We start from the raw sequence: 12,955 nt of genomic DNA, 5'->3' as shown, positions 1-12,955 counted from the left end.
GGACTCCCCCTCCACCCATCTCTCCCCTCCTCCAGTGTCCCCTTGTTTTGGAAGTGAATCCCTTAATTACCTGCCGTTTGTGACCTGACCAGCCAATTTCACTAGAGGTGACCCTGCGCTCCAGCATGACTGATCTCTCCGTGCCATACATTCTCTTCAAGACCCTGGGACTTTAAGTAGTGGTTGGCTGTGCTACCTCCCAGGCTGCTATTGGTCCAGCTGCTCTGATGTCACAGGCGGCCTGCAATTTCAGTACTAGGCAGCCAAGTTCTACAGGGGAGGCAGGAGAATTCTGCTCTGGCATTCCAGGGACCACAAGTGAGCTTTGCTAAAATTGGCAGCTGTGATTTAACACCCTGACTGATGTGTTGCTCCATTTCACATCGATAATGGGCCAGACTGAGTTTACATTCCTGCATAAAGCCATAAAAAAGATGAACTTTGGAATAACTTTGAAATTAGCAAATATAAATGAAAAGACTATAAATGTTTGTAGATGAAAAAACAGCACATAGATACACATTAGCCCGCACGAACACACAAAATATAGGAACACTCCAAGAAAAGGAATCCCTGAGAAGACGATGGATCCATACATGATAAATCCACAAAGCAAAGGAATCTAACAGGCCACTGAAAGCACAGACCCCACGCAGCTGTTTCAGAGACTTTCAAGGATGGCAGACAAGTGACCCACGGCAACCTGGAGACAGCAATCAGCTACATGCCCTTGCATGTGGGCCGCCAGAAGCATCTGGCTAACCGCCGCTGCATGCAGGAGATTAGACCTTGAGATTAGATCTTGATTTCACCTAGCGAGGCAGCTCTTCCACCAAGTAGGAGCACATGGGTTGGAGTACAACATGGTAGCCCCTCTTGGGTCAGAGTTCCACTTGGAGACCACCAGGAACAGGGTCTTTTGTGTGTTGGCTCCTACACTCTGGAACACCCTCCCAATTGAGTTTGGGGGGGTGCAACTTTGTTACTTTTTCAGAGTTTGATGAAAGTGTTTGCCTGCTTTTAACTGTAATTTTTAAAGCTCTGTTGTACACTTTGGATGTGGAGCGATTTCTAAATCCGATAACAAATAAAACTAGGATGAAATCATAAGCGAAGGAGGCGTTCAGCGAACCCTGATCTTTCATGGCCTATTTTCTCATTCAGCCGAGGGCTTCAGCCACAGCAGCTGCAACACTTAGAATCATAGAATAGCAGAGTTAGAAGGGACCTACAAGGCCATCAAGTCCAACCCCCTGCTCAATGCAGGAATCCACCCTAAAGCATCCCTGACAGATGGTTGTCCAGCTGCCTCTTGAATGACTCTAGTGTGGGAGAGTCTTTTGCAAGAGGAGCACTAGAGAGCGGCCGGGTTATTGGCACCTGCTTCCCAAACTTCTGAGGTTGTATTTTGCCATCGCCCCAAACCTGGACGGGACACAAAGGTGGCGAAGAGTAGGTCGTTACGACAACACTGGAGGCATCAGAGTCAAGGGCCAATCCCACAGCATCACCCAAAGAAGTCTCAGATAACTATTTTCATGCTTCACTTGCAGAGGAAACACTCATGCATATATACATATTATTCAAAAATACTTACACGCAACCTTTCAGAGTCAAGCCCTCCTAAGGCCACTTACGAAATCTGTTAAGCAATTTTAAAAATACACCAACAAACCAACTCCAAAAACTAAACAAGAAACAAAACAAACCAGCGAAAAGTTATTTCAGGGCGTGTTCCAGGGCATGCTTTTTTCCTGGACTCCCCCCCCCCCCCCCGTCTGAACACGCATAGGATTCAGATTTTCGGAATTCAATATGCATCAAAAATGACGAGATCCAGCATCCAGCATCAACTTCAGGCACTCAAATCAGTTACATTGCTAGCAGCCAAGCAAAAGCAGCAGATCCAAATTCCGCAAATGCTGTGTACACATAATGAAAGTATCATACACCCAGTAGATAAGGGGTGACCTTTTTTTATTCTGGACCTTTAACAACCTGGCACACAGAAACCAACACAGGTGAGGCTTTTCCAGACGTGGAGGTAAAGCCATGGCAAGAGCTTCCCCGAACGAGCCCCCCCAACCGTCTTGAAATGAGCAGGCGCACCAGCCAGCCCCCAAAGCGAAAGGCCAATTCATCAGGCAATGTTGAGCCCAAGCACATCGCCTCACAAGCCTGCCCCTCCGCATCCAAGGGGGCTCACTCCCTCGAAAACCGGGGCGAAGACTGCAGCCCAGAACACCCAGCAGATGCGCCTCGATGTGTCCTGGGCTGGGGGAGGCCACGCCCCAGCCAGCGAGGCGGAAGGTCCTGGGAACGGTGCCCTACTCCTGCACCAGAGGTATCGGATACAGGTGTTACTTTAGGTCAGGGGGGCAACATCACTGAGGGCTGGGGTGGGCGGAGGACCCCACGTAGCCTTCCGTGGGTGATGTGAGATCAGGGGGAGAGGGCTTCCCCGGGCTGGATGCAGGGCTCCCCAAAGGCCAGGGTTCCTGCACTCCTGCTTTACGTCCAAGCAAGGTGCGACCTGACCTGGGAGCAAATCCCATTCAACTTCTGAGGCAACGTGCACGGCCTGTGGCCAGCAAACCTCCGTCACCACAGCTTAACTTGCGCTCACCAGAACCCACGGCCGGCCGGGCCCATCGCTTGCCAGGGCCAGCTTTCACGCGAGGAACAGGGGAATAAATCCACGGGCTTCTGAGCAGGGGCAGAGAGTGTCTCACTCACTCCCCACGAAGCAATGGGGGACGAGGGAGGGGCAGAAAGGGCCCCGCAGAACAGCGGGAGTTGCTCTCAGGCGGACGTGAGCCAGTAGAGCTTTCCCCTAGAAACTGAGGCCTCTTTCTGATCAACACCCAGGACTCCTCATCCTCTGTCTCCCAACAGAATGCCGCCAGCGCTCATCCCCTGAGGAACACTGGAAGCCGCCTTGGATGGAATCAGACTCTTGGCCCATCTAGCCCAGTATTGCTGACACGCACTGGCAGCCACCGCTCTCCAGGGTTTCAGGCAGGAGCTTTTCCAGTCCCACCTGGAGATGCTCAACCTGTGTGGAAATTGGGGAGGCTGCCGCTGTGCCACGGCTCCTCTTCTCTGCACCACAGGTGGGCAGAAGGTAGACCACGGTCCACCAGCCAATTTCTGGAGGGCCACCCGGGGCCAGAAAGCATCTGAGATGACAGGAAGGACGTCTTCACACAGCGCAGAGTCAAACGATGGGATCTGTTATCACAAGTTGTGGTGATGGCCACCCATTTGGGTGGCTTGAAAAGGGGTTGGAGAAATTCCTGGAGGAGGAGCCAGTGACAATCAGTGGCTACTCGTCTTGACGGCTGTGTGCTACCTCCCAAATCAGGAGAAGTGTCCTTATGTACACCAGTGGCTGGGGAACATGGGTGGGAGGGTGCTGTTGCACTCCTGCCTGCTTGTTTCTGTGGGGAACTGATTGGCCACTGCAGAAGGCTGGACTAGGTGGACCCTTCTTCTGGGTCTTACGAGACCCAAAGCTCCCCGAATGCAATGGATGGGACCCAAGGGTCTGGACACCGTATGTTAGAAAGCCAGTATGATGTGATGGACAGAGTGGGGGACTGCGAAAACTGGGCCGGGGGGGGGGGGGGAGAGAGTTCAAGTCCCCACTCAGCCATGAAGCTCATTGGATAACCTTTGAGCCAGTCACTGACTCTCAACCTAACCCACCTCACAGGGTTGTTGTGAGGATAAAATGGAAAGCAGGATTTTGTATGCTGCCTTACAAGACAGGGAAAAGATGGGCTAAAAATGTAATAAACATGAATATATGTTGTGAGTCTGAAAGCAAAAAGAGGCGGCACCCAATTATGGCAAGCTCATCTAGAGTAAAGAAGGGCCCAGAGGTGCCAAGAGGGGAGGGGGCTGAGAGACACCTGCACCCCCTGACAGCCTGACTCTGAGCCTCTTTGCTTACAGGGGAGCCCCCACTAAAATAAACGGGGCTTACGCTACACAGATAGGAGGGCCCTAGAGCATGTGCAGAAAGTTCCCAGAAGCTAAGGATGCAATCCCAGGCAGAGACAATTCAGGACGCTGACCCCATTCCTCCCCCCCTCCCATGTTCACAAATGAACCGCAAGCAACTGTACGAACCTAAGAGGAGCCCTGAGTCTGGATCAGACCGAGGGTCCATCATCTCGCCCTGCATCCTGTTCACCCAGAAGCCAACCAGCTGCCCACAAGCGGGACACGAGCACAACAGCACCCTCTGGGTCATGCCCCCCCAGTTTACTGCCTCTGTTCCTGGATGCAGCAAAGAGCCATCTGGACTAGTAGCTACTCATAGCCTTCTCCTCCAGGAATTGGTCCAACCCCTTTTTCCAAGCCAGGGCTACATCTTGCATTGGTGAATTTCACCCTAAATCCATCTCACTCACCTTTCCAGGAAGGAAAGGGCCGCCTAAAACACTGCGGTGCAAAGTCGCAACAGGTGAGGGGGGCGGCATCGGTGCCCCAGGGAGCAGAGCAGAGCCTCCCCGGTGGTTTCCTGGAGAAACCAGGGCGAGAGAGAGAGTGAGAGTTGTCGAAATAGAAAAGGGAAAGGAGGGAAATTGAAATCGACCAGGCGCGTCCTGAAACTGACTCGCCCATTCCGTGGCAGCCGGGCGCCCTGCGAGGCCTGGCCGGCGGGGGAGGCGAGCCGGTCGCCTCCTTTGTGCGAGTGCCGGGGGGGGGGAGCAGCGCCCTCCTCCCCCCCCGAAAGATGGCGGGCAGAAAGAGAGACGGAGAAAGGAGGACGCGGAGGGGCGCGATCAGCCAAGCAGGGCGGGCGGGCGGCGGGGAGGGGGGTGAGTCCTGGGCGGCTGGCGGGGTCTTGGGGGCGCAGCAGCGGCGGTGGAGCGGGCAGAGGCCGGGGCTTGCCGGGCAGGCGAGGGGGCCGCGGGCAAGGAGGGAGGGAGGGAGGCGAGCGGCCCTCCCTTCCTTCCTTCTCTCCCTCCCTCCCTCCTTCGCTCGCTCCAGCCGCCGCGCGCTGCCTTTTGTTACAGTGTTGCGGGAGGAGGAAACGCGGCGTTTCCCGCGGAGATGCGCCAGCCGCGCAGGGCAGCGGAGGGAGGGAGGCCTTTCTCTGCCGGGAGAGGGGGGGCTCGCCGCCGCCGCCGCCGCCTTTGTGTTGTTGTTGTTGTTGTTGTTCCTCGTTGCGCCTCCGTGTTTTGTCTCGGGCATCCCCACCACCACCACCACCACCACCTCCCCGCCATCTCTCCTCCCACTCCCGGGCCTGCTCGCGCGCTCCGCCGCCGCCGCGCTTACTTGGGCCGGGCAGACGCCGCCGCCGCCGGCTCCTGCTCCTGGGCGCCGCCGCCGCCGCCTGGGCCGGTGCGCGCGCGCGCGCGCGGAGGCTCGGTCCCTGGGCCCGCCTCCCCCGCCGCCTGGGCCGGTGCTCCGGATCCTTCCCTTGATCCTCGCCCAGCAAGGCGCACCGATGCGCTAGCGGGAGCGATGCGCAGCGCACCGCACCGCTCATGCGCCCGGACGCGCGGCCCGCCGGGAAGGGTAGTCTGCGCGCCCGCCGGGGCCATGGAGCTCCGCCCCGGCCGGGACTACAAGCCCCAGCCGCCCGCGCGCCCTCTTTCTTGCCTGGTTTCCCCCTTCTCCCCCCCACCCACCCCTCTACACACACACACAGTTTGGATCAGGGAACAGCAGATAGAAAAGGAGGGAGGGAGAGGTGAGACCCAAGGCAGGTTTCAGGGGAGGGGGCGTAAAGATACCCAAGTCAGGGTTCAAGCCTCCACCGCACTCCCGTATGCCCAGGTCGGATTCCATGGCGCCCCCAAATACACAAAGTACTGGCATGTGTGTGTGTGGGGGAGAGGGCTACATCTTCAGCAAGGACCATCCAGCCGAGACCCAACGGGTGGAGTTCCAGAAAGGCCTCTTCGGAAGGAAAGCCGGACACGGACACACGCGCTCCTTGCACGTATCAACACAGCTCCTCTCCCACCGGATCGTGCTGTGTGCGCGTGTTACACGGGTCCTCTCCCGCAGGCCCTGCTGTGCTCCTGAAGGCACAGGGTAACATTCCATGCTAGTCCTACTCAGAGTAGGACCACTGACATGAACAAGACTTGTTGATCATGGCTAGCATTAGTCCCACTCAGTTCAGTGGGTCTACTTTGTGTAGGACTAGCATTGGCTGCTACCCTAAGACTGCAACCCTACCCTCATTTACCTGGGAGCAAGTCCCACTGGACTTAATGGGCTTTACTTCCAAGTAGACACACATAGGATTTGCACTACTGCGAGGCTGAAGAACACTTCCCTGACAGTACGGACCGCTGAAGTCAGAGAGAATTACTTTGGAGCAGACCTGTTTCCATCAGGCTCATTACCTGTTTTTAACTGAGTGCAATGGATCTAATAAGTGAGGTGATGAATAAAATATATTACTTATGAATCACTTTCCAACCGCAAAATGCAACCTCAAAGAACTTCCACAGACAAATCCAGAAATCCATAATTAATATAAGAAAAAAGCAAACAAAAACAATATAAACTGAAATCAGCAAAATAATACCAATAAAAACAAACACCATACAAAATCATGATGGGTTGGACCCAGATTGAGGCCGGATCAACCACGGGGGTGGAAGTGAGCTTCCTGCCCACTTCTTCCTTCCCACGGCAGCCCCTCTGGGACCCCTGAAAACACTACACAGAGAGTCAGGAGGCCCCAATGGTGAGCTGTGCGGTGTGGAGAGGGGCAACCCTAAAAGTCCGGTAGAGGGGTCTTCCTGGAGTAGAGCCCTTCTTCTCGAGGAAGTCAGTTCCTGGATCCAAGCCATAATGTAAAAACAATACACCACAAGACGTGTTCATCGCACAAGACACAAAATCTTTCCTAGAATGACCACCACACAAGGCGCCACCGCTATCACCCACAAGAATTGGGCCCTAACTGCTGTCCAAATGCCAGGGGGAAATCCCCAATTACTGCTATATGGGCCCACCAGCTTGCCTGGGTCTTTCTTCCAGCCCTACACCCACACCCCTAGAAGTTTCATTAAACTCACTGGGGCATATTGGGGAGCCTTTGAAACTCAGTGCCACTAGATGTTTGCCATTCCATAATACTTCGCGTGTTTCTACAGCACTCCTAAATTGTTCAAAGCATATCCCTGACCACAGCTCGGTAAGGGAGGGCAATGTGATTTTTCTTTGTTTATCACAGCATTTCTTCAGGGCACAGAGTTTTGGGGTCCTTGGAGTGAGTTAGGTGGCCAAGAAATCCTTTCCAGCCTTTGCTAACAGACCCCAAATCCAAGCTACCTTTCTGGCATATTCAAAGTTGCAAAAATGGTTGCTTTGGCTTATTGCTTAAAATGCAAATGATTAATCCAACTAGCAATGGCGTAATTGGTAAACAGGCCTAGCTTTAAAGGAGTACAAGGCTATAACACTCAAGAAAAAAATGTGATATACATTGATCTACAATTAAAATACATAATAATTGTTAAAATATTTATATGACACATTGATTAAAAACATTAAAACCAATGCAACACCGTAATTAACAAACTGGGAGTGAACATTTTAACCCTGACTAGAATAAAAAGTGCCCCAAAGTAGGAGACTCCTGATAATCCCAACCGAAAACAGACCTAAGTGCAGAAAGGAGGATGCTCATGTATGGGCGGTGAGATCCTTCGAGGAACGGCGGGATATAAATGTAACAAATAAAGAAATAAAATAAACCTGATCTTTGAAGGGCACCATCCTATGTATGTTCAGATAGAAAAAAAGTACTACAACTTCCGGCATTCCCCAGCCAACATGGACTTTTGTTGGACTTAAGTTGTAGGAATTTTTTCTGTCTATGCATGCGCAGGACTGCACCCTAAAACTTTTATTGTCAGTCCAAAACTTCATTTACCGCTTTAAAATGTTAAACGCTTAATGTATATTATTATAAATTATAATAAAGAATGCTTTCGTACATTTATAATTCAAATGTTTTTAATCTAGTCCTGTTTTGTTTCTGTTTAAGGGCTTCTTTGTAACCTACTCTTTGGGTGGATTCAAGGAGATCCATAGGCCTCCTCTGAACATAAAACTAAGCCACATTGTGGTTTGCTGAAAGCTGGCTTGCCATTGTGCCCGAACCCATCTCCACAAACAAAACCTGGCTTGTTAACCAACTACAAGCCACAAACAGAAGCCATGGTTTGTTGCTGGCTTGCAAAGTCTGGCTTCTTTAAACAATGGCTGGTCTTGATGTCTGAATCCAGAACTGTTGCTTTATTCCTGGGTCGTTTGCACTGCCATCCACCCTGAAACGGAGGTGCCCACAGTAAGAGCAGCCTGAAAATGAAACTGCTCTGAAGCCTGGCAAAATGGGCCAGGAAGTATTTTAGATTATGTTTCGTAATATTTGTCAACTGTCAAAAGAATTTTGGCTCTTGGGCAGTATCGAAGTGAAATAAATGAACGAAACCAGAAATAAGGAAAGCAAGTTATGGTCCATTTGCTCATCCCTACGGTGACTCGTGGCTACAGCAATACATTTACATGTTTTTGTGAACGGCCAGAGAGCTTCGGCTATTGGGTGGTATAAAAATGCAATAAATTAATAAGTAAACATCAACCTGGCTTAGTGAAACATGCGAATTCAACCACAGAATAGCACCAGCATAGATCTGGTCTGCTAATTTCTTACTTGCATCTGTTTCCTGACTGTTCAAAAGGGAAAGCAATAACACTTGGTGTCTACCTTCTGGAAAAGTTAATTAGTTGGTGTGGGGTTTTCTTGTTTTGTTTTAAATGCTGCAGCACGGTAAAGTGGAGGAGTCACTGAACACCTGATGCTTCCCCACTGAGCTAGGAGCAGGGGGTAGAATTCCAGGTGGCAATTACAGATCACCTGTTCTCTGCCTGGGGAACAGCAGGGTGGCCAGCTCTTTTCCTGGCAGGGCTCCGAGGCTCATGGGGGCTGCACAACAGCTCAACGCATCAGCAGGTCTGCCTTTCCCTCTCGCGGTCCGTCCTCTGTGCTCTCCAAGGGAGCTCTGGGTCATCTACGTGGGTCTTATGTGCGGGGCTGTGCGTGATTCAAACCCGAGTAGCTGAGAGACCACAAACGTGGAGGCTGAGAGCCCTAACGGCTGCGAAGAGTCTTAGGGCACAACCCTATGGATGTTTAGACAGCGAAAAGCCCTACAACTCCCAGCATCCCCCCAACACCCACCCATGGTGCTGAAGATCTCACTGCTCTTGCTACGGGGGGATGGGTCCCCTACAGCACTCCGTGGCCACATGGAGGCTTATTTAGATATATGGGCTTCTTATGTTAATGCATTGATTTTTTTATGTTAAAGGCAAGGTAAACTATTATGCATGGATCTGTTTTATAATACCTTTTTCTTCCTTTTTTGTAAGTTTTGGACTTGTATTTTTTTGTGTGTGTTTGTAATTTTTGTGCTTGTAAATCATTTTAAAAAATCGGAGAAAAAGCTCTGTGATAAGTCGAATACTGCAACCTGCATGAACAAGGGTGGCCAGGTGTTTCTTTTATACACAGGGCAGTCCTCCCTTTGAAGGTGCCTTCTGTTTGAAGGTCTGTCCTGCCCAATTTCAGTATGAAGAACCATCAGAATTCCTTTTGCCCATCACCCGTTAGCAGCGCCTGGGCAGCAAACTGAACAGGAAAGCACACAGCCCACCCGATCACCGTCTTCTGAGGGATGGTGAGATGTGTTTCTATTCAAATTACAGCAGTTATGCGAGGTTGTGTCCTCTTTCTCGGGGATGCATTTCCTCTCTCTCTTAGGTGATTCGTAAGTGGTCACCCTTGCAGAAACTTTGCCAGCTGGCATCACTTCTCTTAATTTGTATAATTTATTCTACAAGTTTTATTTATTTTATTATTATATTTCTATACCGCCCAACAGCTGAAATGTTTCTCTTCGGCATAATGTATTCTGTTTCTGCCTACCGTGGGGAAGAGCAAAGAGCAACCCTGCCCCCTTTTCAATCCTGGGCAGTAGCCACAAGCATCCAAGCGTAGCTTTGCCACCACAGGGGCTAGAAACTTGCCACTTAACAGGACATCGGTAGCCTGTTTGGTATTCCCTTCTAGCACAGAATCACAGATGAGTCATTATTACAGATGTTCAAAGAAGGAGCTCATTTATATGCTTCCCAAGGAGACGTCTGCGCTGGGCTCCGATGGTTCTCTTCAGAGCTTTGGGTGGTTCCATCCCTCAAATGAAGCTGATCAGAATCCTGTGTAAACTGCTCTGAGTAGGACACAGATGTGTGGACAATTGTACAATGTGTGGTCGGCCAGAAGTAGGCTACCTGAGTCCTGAAGAAGTGTCCCTTGGAACACCACGGAGTGGGGACACACGGATGGTGGCTATTACGTCACACACCGTGGCTGTAGAGGTACTGGAGGCCACGAGGAAACAGGACACAGGACTAGCTAGACCACGGGTGGGCCATTTGCAGCCCTCCAGTGATTTTGTCCTACAGCTCCCATCAGCCTGTGGAGAGAAGGCGAGAGTTGCAGGCCAAAATATCTGCCAGGCCCCTGCGATAGACCCTTGCTCTGATCTGGCAAGGAAGTTCCAATATAACAACAAAATGGCAAGATCCGAAGTGCTGAGGAGAAGGCGCATGATGCATCGTCTCCGTAGGAATGATGGTGCAAGAAGTGCCATTTCAGCTTGGGCTAAGGGTGGCTTCACAAAGGAAAACCACACCCGCCTATATCTGCTCAGCAGCAACAACAGCGGGCCCTTCCTTGCTCCTTCGGTTCCGGATTTATCAGCAGCGTCCTGATTAGCCTCTGTGGTCCCTTCTTTTGTTGCAACCCACATTTACCCAATTAGGACCTCATTACCCACACACCTGCAGTTTATTTACTCCAGGCCCCTCCAGGCTCTGAGACTGTACTCCCGTGGGAACCGCTCTTTCGCTCGGTCTCTCCGCCCCGGACGAGGCTCTGAAGGGGTGCCTCCCTGCCACCGTAGCCTCGCCTTGGAAGATCCCAGGCAGTCTGCACAGGCGTGCAATTATAGGGAAACAATGGCGAGACGCCCTACCGGTCACAGCTGGCAACAGGAGGCCGTTGCTGGGGGGCTGCAGGGCTGGGGTGTCCCTCCGCACCCCTCGCAGGGCCCCAGCTGGCTCAGCTCCCTGCTTCAGGCAGAAACAGGTCAAACGCAATCAGACTCAGTGGGCCCTCAAGCTCACGTCAGCACCCCGATGGAAATGAGAATCCAAGCTTAAGTTGCTAGTCCTCATGACAGGGCTCACGGCAGCCCCTCCAAGCCCTTGAAAATGCTGCACAGAGCTCCACCGCCTGCCCGCTTCTGTCCACGGAAGCCAGATCCTGCATCAAACCGGGTTTTGTTCTCGTTTTGTTTTCCACGATATATACCAGTCCGTTTCTTGGCCTGGGGGGCTTTCCCACCGCGGGGTGTTCTGTAAGGCCCATGTTCCGTAGCACGGGGTTCGAGAGGCCTCTCATGGCGCTGAGGGCAAGGTCCAGAGTGTGTCTTCGCACTGCACTCTCTGCCGGGCCAGGTTTAAGGCCTCGTTGCTAGTATAGAAAGCCCCAAACCAGAGATCCCCAAACTCTGTGGACCCGTGCTGTGGACACTGCCACAAAATGGCTCCCACGGAGGACGTGGCTAGCGAGCTAAAGAGGAAGCGGGGGGGGAGGAACAGTGAGACTAGAACGAAGTCTGTGAACCGCCCAGAGAGCTTCGGCTATTGGGCGGTATAAAAATGTAATAAATAAATAAATAAATAAAAATAAATAGAGGCTCTAGGAGGAGGGAGGGAACAGGGAGGCGAAGGGGGAGAGAAGGCGCAAGGCGAAGACAGGGAGAGGAAGGCGGCGGCCAGCTCTGCCCGTCTGTTTTGGAAGGGGCAGGGTGAGGCTCGCTCTGTGGGCCCTGTGGCTCCGAGCCTCCCCCAGCCAGCCATGCAAGGGGCTGCAGGACTTCTGTCCGCCTGAACATGCGCAGAGTGATGCGTCCGGAATCAACGTGCGAAGTTCCCATTAATGGGAGGCCTTAAGGCCCAGTGATACCAGTGGGAACTCAGCATGCTGGGAGTTGTTGTAGGCCCTTCCTTCCCCCCTGTCTAAACTTCACTTAGGACGGCTCTCTCAGACGCTGAGGACTAGAAACCTTTCAGCATTAAGGAATGTTTAGCAAAGCTCCCAATAATAACAATAACAATAATAATATACAGGTGATTCATGTGTAAGGCAATAACGCTGTATTCGATATTAGGCTTAATTGTGAGTTGTTATTTATAAATAAAAATGAAAAAAGGGTCCAAGGGTTTTCCCCTCAGTTGTTCGTCTTTATCTATTATTATTATTATTATTATTATTATTATTTATTGGCCAGTACAAAACCCAAAGTGAAATTTAATCATAATAGATGTATTATTATTATTACTATTATTATTATTGTGAATAATAATGTTAATAATTAACATTAAAATAATTAATGATGATGATAAAGAACTAGTAAACTCTGAGGTAAAACCTTGATGATGGCAACGGATCCTGGTTGCCTCTGGGTCTGGTACAGACACGGGTCCATCGCCCGGGCCCATTCATACGTTCACGTGAAGAGCAAAAACAAATCCGCCTTCGCCTCTTTAAGAGGTTCTGCGTGCCCGCGCGCGCCCTTTCTCCTCCTCCTCCTCCTCCCCCCTCTGCTTTCTTTATTTGTCCCTCTGGGCGCGCCGTAGTGGCGCATCCGGGTGAGCGAGAAAGCGCCCTCTTCCGCTTCGCCCTTATAAAGGCGGGAGACGGCGCCTGGGGCTGGCGTATGCCTGCGTCACGGCTGCCTTCGACTAGTTCTCTTCTTGTTCATTTTTATCCCTTTAGGGACACCGTAGGCGAAGCCGCTGCAGCTGCTGCTCATGCGCGAGACGAGCAGGCGAAAGACGC

The 12,955-nt window shown here is 51.6% G+C and overlaps 1 protein-coding gene across 5 annotated transcripts in view; it reads right to left on the bottom strand.

Annotated features, from left to right (window-relative positions):
- Positions 1–12,688, bottom strand: part of BRD3 (bromodomain containing 3) — a 35,060-nt gene extending 22,372 nt beyond the window's left edge. For 3 of the 5 annotated variants that reach the window (XM_063144804.1, XM_063144808.1, XM_063144809.1), the window contains exon 1: positions 12,546–12,688. The gene's annotated coding sequence lies outside the window, so the exon portion shown is untranslated. Of the gene's footprint in view, positions 1–5,292; positions 5,344–12,545 lie in introns of those variants that run through there. The other 2 variants (XM_063144806.1, XM_063144805.1) reach the window with 2 other exon arrangements.
- Positions 12,689–12,955: the final 267 nt, after the last annotated feature.

This window comes from Elgaria multicarinata, chromosome 19 (assembly GCF_023053635.1).
Source record: "Elgaria multicarinata webbii isolate HBS135686 ecotype San Diego chromosome 19, rElgMul1.1.pri, whole genome shotgun sequence".
NCBI classification, from domain to species: domain Eukaryota; kingdom Metazoa; phylum Chordata; class Lepidosauria; order Squamata; family Anguidae; genus Elgaria; species Elgaria multicarinata.
This window is presented reverse-complemented; position numbering and strand designations above follow the sequence as displayed.